The sequence below is a fragment of the Ovis canadensis genome, chromosome 6, assembly GCF_042477335.2.
Source record: "Ovis canadensis isolate MfBH-ARS-UI-01 breed Bighorn chromosome 6, ARS-UI_OviCan_v2, whole genome shotgun sequence".
In the NCBI taxonomy this organism is placed as follows: domain Eukaryota; kingdom Metazoa; phylum Chordata; class Mammalia; order Artiodactyla; family Bovidae; genus Ovis; species Ovis canadensis.
In genome coordinates this window covers 21,236,761-21,241,758 of record NC_091250.1, presented here as the reverse complement: position 1 = coordinate 21,241,758, position 4,998 = coordinate 21,236,761, and the positions used below count along the sequence as shown (strand labels likewise).

Genomic DNA, 4,998 nt, shown 5'->3' with positions numbered 1-4,998 from the left:
AAAAAATGCACATAGGGTTGATTACGCCCGGCTCCCACCCGGTCCCAGTCTCTGGCCGATCTCCAAAATTCCTTGCCCCAGCTGTTTAAGAGATAACTACTCTGAATAACCTTGCAGAAGAATGGGCGCCCTTAAGACAGTAGCTTTCCACATCCGTGCCTATATAGACTTCCTCTTCTTGGGTAAGGGCAGCAGCTCCCTAATCTGACTGCTGCCCCATCTCGCCTCATTAAAGCTGATCTGTAAAGTGCCAGGTCTCATTCTTTTTCTCAACCTCGCCTTCTCTGATTGCCTTTCTTCAGAGTCCATGTTAACTGGTCTGAGCTGGTATAGATAGGTCTTTGTTGAAATCTGTGGAATGGATGAGAGTAACTTTTCATCTTGTATTTGCCTTCTGACTCTGCAGTACCTAAATCAGATCTTTTTCTTTCAAATAACATTGTGAAATTTATCGGACAAAGCCAGACTTCTTCATGTGGAGTAGATTGGGAAGAGAACACTTGATCTCTGCGAACTCCCCTCCTCAGGAAGGTTACCGAAACCAAAAGAAGACCTACCAGAATTGGGGTCGGCAGGGTGTCATTATCACATACATCACCAAGAGGAGCTCCGAAAAGCTGTTTTTGCTTTCTGGGTGGTAGAGGTGGGTGTTGGTTGTCCTCGCGAGTCCTGGAGCTACACCAGAAGGCCCAGTTTTTGACAGAATTCTTATTAACTGTCTTCTTGTCTGAATCAAATGTAGAAGAGAGATTTTCAGTAGTAGTAGTTTAGCTTATTTAGCCTATTTCCACCAGTTACATTCAGCAGCATGTTCATGGCAGAGGCTGAAAGAGAGAAACTGAACCATTTGTTATATCGAATTCCCCACACTCAGAAACAGGCTAATTGCATCCTTGTGGTGTTAACATGTTCTTCTTCCCCATATTCTGCAAACCTAGAGGCGTGATCAGACTCAGGGGTGATTCTCCCTGTGACAGTACTCCCCAGACAGTGCTATCTATTCCCTTTGCCCTGTGTCATGAGGCACTTAAGCTGTAGTTATACAGGTTTCCTAATGGTAAGTATTATCAGAGGATTCCGGTATCAGATCTCCTTTTAAAACCCAAAATATTTAATATTCAAATCAAGCAGCATTTGGTTATCATTTACTTTTGTAGTAAGTTTCCTTCCTCGGTTCAATTACCTGTTTGGCTTTCTGAACACGAGTCATGCCCAATTTTCTCCCATCAAAAGAATCGCCTTTCCTGAGACATCCTGCCTGATTCTGCTTTTCAGTCAGCCTCTGGACCTCAGTCAGCCACACACCTCAGTCAGCTCCAAGGATGACTTCCTGCCCTCAGGGTCTTGGGAAGTAGTCATTAAATGCAGACTACTTGGTAGGATTACAGTTGGCCATTTTTGTGTAACACCTTACTCAGCTAACCCAAAGATGAATGTTAACTACCAACAGCCCCTGTCAAAGGAATGCAGATGAAGGGCTTTTCAAAGAAAGAGTGATCAGCAATGAGAAATGGAGTTCAGAGTTTCTCATGCCCGCTGAGAATGTTTCCCTGGTATTTGCTCAATAAACCTGCTTAATATTTCCTTAAATAACCTGCTTAAATAACCAGCTAAAGAAGTCAACAGAGGAGCCAAGTTGTAGAAAAATCAACAGGAGAATGTAACCAAATATTTTAAAATGCCCATCCTCTTGTCTGTTCTGAGACATAGTGAGTATATCACCATGTGCTTTCAAGGGACTGAAGCACTGTGGGGCTGGGTGAGAGAACTAGAAGGCTCCTATTCTGCCTCTTAATTGGATAAGTTGCCTAAAAGTCTTTGAGCTTCACTTTGCTCAGACTTAACAGAAATGATGCTACTTACACCTCACTGGACTACATAACATCAGGTACTACTCATCACAAGACATGGCACATAGCAGCCTTAATAAAGGTAATTTCCCTCCTTGAAAGGGCCTAAGGCAGCCTAGACATCAGTCACCTCCCCCCAAGCAGACTCCACCCCCATTCTCCATTTGCTTTTGCAGTGTCCAGAAGGTGTACATTCCTAGAGGAATGCCATCATTTTGCCTTAGGCTCCTCCTGCCCTGCGATTCATACTGCCATCATTTTAAAAGGAGATAATGAAGAAAGCAAATGCATTCTTAAATTCAGCAAGAGATTCTCCTAATTAATATGTACAAATGTTAAGAAAAAATACATGTTTATATGGGGTGAGTTGCTTTACGCACTCTGGTTTCCCTACTCTTAACCTGATTTTTTTATTTCTAACCTTCCAGAGGTATTCATATATTCCAAATGTATTCATGCATTGTTCAGCTTTAATAAGCATACTCTTAGGAAGAAAGCTCTATCAGTAGCTACAAAGCTATACATCCAGCTCCTCTGTAAGCATAGATGGAAAGCAAAATAGACATTAAGCCCTGTACTTCAATTTTCAGGTCTAGATGGACCTTTCGTTATGTACATTGGTTGGTGTTAGAGTTCTTGTTGGCTCTGTGACCAATAAAAATATACAGTACAGCCATGAAAAGTATGGTGCTCAGTTGTTCAGTCATGTCCAACTCCTGCAACCCCATGGAGTATAGCCTGTCAGGCTCCTGTCCGTGGATGTCCTGGATAATAATACTGGAATGGGTTGCCAGGGACTGTTAAAAAGGTTAACTTTATAACCTCATCTTTCTTAAACAGTCCTGGCAAGATTTAGGTTAGTGTTTCCTCATGCTCAAATTAGGGTTTAAACATCAAGAAGTGAAATTTTGAAATGTTGTGGGTGTAGAATAACAACTATAAAAGACAAATACTTTCAGTAGAAGTTATATTATGGCTCAAATACTTCCTAAATTAGTAGGATATTTTATTCAGATAAAGAAATGTCCATGGGACAATATTGGAGTGGTAGCAGGTATCATTGCGAGAGGAAAGATTTTAAAACAAACAAACAGACATATAAATATTCAGTCCCATTCCATTAGCAACCTGGGTCTGAAGCAGAATGGAAAGTGAGCTTGCTGTGGAGGTAGAATGGAGAGTTCACGTCTCAGGGGTGGTCCTAAGACGGAGGAGGGAATAGCAAGGAAAGATCTCTTTCTCCCCACAGCTTCATGGTAAGAACATTTGAGCCGGAGCAAATTCCACAAAACAACTTCTGAATGCTGGCAGAGGACATCGGGCACCCAGAAAGGCAGCCCATTGTCTTCGAAAGGCGGTAAGAAAAAATATAAAAGATAAAAAGAGAGACAAAAGACGTAGGGACGGAGATCTGTCCCAGGAAGGGAATCTGAAAAGAGGAGAAGTTTCCAAACACCAGGAAACAGTCTCACTGGCAGGTCAGTGGGGAGTTTTGGAACCTCAGAGGGCAACATAACCTGGAGGAACACTAAATAAATAAATAAAACCCACCAATTAGGTGCCTAACAGCAACTTCCAGCAGAGAAGTAGTCCAGACACTCACATTTGCCACCAGCAAGCAGGGGGCTGAACAGGGAGGTGTGGGCTGCATTGTAAGCTCCTGGCCTGAATGCCCTGAGGGCAATCTGACCCAAACTGTGGGATAGCCAGACAGAAAGTAAAAAGAGAGAGACAGAAGTATCCTGGGAAAAGCCCTAACCTAAGGCACTTCCTGGCCCACTCACAGAACAAAGGACTGAGCACAGGAGAGCTAGCTGGCTGTGCACTGGCTGGAGACAGGGAGGCAGGCGGGGGCAGCCAGAGCCAGAAAGGGGCAATCTCAGCCCCAGAGGAGCATCCTCTACAAAACCTCAAGCAGGCTCCCATTTGCCTACCAAGACTTCTTGGGATTCTGAGTGGTTGACATTCTCAGGGAGGGTTGCAGCCAGGGATCAGCTCCCCAGAAGAGACACAAGGCATACCTGAGACGGGCACACCTGCTGCCACCCAGGAAACCGAGCGGCTGGGATGGAGGAGGTGAAAAGACGCACCACACCTGGGGGTGACTGTGCTCGCCAAGCACCTGGTTGCCTGAGCTGCTTGGACCGGGGAAGGGCACAAGAGGCAGGTCCAACCGAGTCTGAGCCTTTGTGGACTACCTGAGAACCAACCTGAACCAGAGTGGCTTAGACCTGGGAAGTGCACGCAATCCAGGGCCCACCTCAGACAGTTCCAGGCAGAGCAACCTGGAGCCTGAGCAGTGTAGACTGGGAAAGCACACAAACCGTGAGCGGGGGCAAACCCAGTGCGGCCGGGACCTGGTGAGCATACGCCAGTGATATTTGTTTGCAGTGTTCCAACCTGCCCACAGCACGACTGAATCAGTTAGCCTAAATGAGTGACCACCTTCGATCCCCTATGTCAGGGCGGAAATTAGACACTGAAGAGACCAGCAAACAGAAGAAGCTAAATAAACAGGGGGAACCGCTCTGGAAATGACAGGTGCAACAGATTCAAACCTTGTAGTTAGCACTGACTACATTGGAAGGGGCCTATAGATCTTGAGAAGTATAAGCTGGATCAAGGAGCTATCTGAAACTGAACTAACCCCACACTGCCCACAACAGCTCCAGAAAAATTCCTAGATATATTTTTACTATTACCATTTAAAAATTTTCTTTAAATTTTTAAGTCCTCTATTACTCCTTTAATTTTCATTTTTATGCCCTACTATTACCTTGCAAAAAAAAAAAAAGACCGTATTTGTAAAGCAAAATTCATATATATAATTTAACATTTATTGTGACTTTTTTGTTTCTTTTTTGGACACATTTTATTTAACTTACATACATTAACACTTCTCAAACTTCTGTACCTAAGAACCCCTAAACAACAGAAGAGAATCAGTTTATTAGTATTGAGGGTATAGTCCTTATTGGTTTACTGGCTTACATCTTTCTCTGAGGGCTGATATTTTGCTTTAAAAACACATAACAATTGTGTTATTTTTCATAAAAGGGTCTTTTAAATTTCAACATAGACATAGTTTTATTTTTCGCATAGGAGTTGACCAGTTTAATTATTTCATTCTACTCCTGGAATTAGAAGT

The 4,998-nt window shown here is 43.4% G+C and overlaps 1 protein-coding gene across 1 annotated transcript in view; it reads left to right on the top strand.

Moving 5' to 3' along the window:
* Positions 1 to 4,998, top strand: part of LOC138442267 (endogenous retrovirus group K member 9 Env polyprotein-like) — a 125,121-nt gene that overhangs the window by 92,117 nt on the left and 28,006 nt on the right. The window lies entirely within an intron of this gene.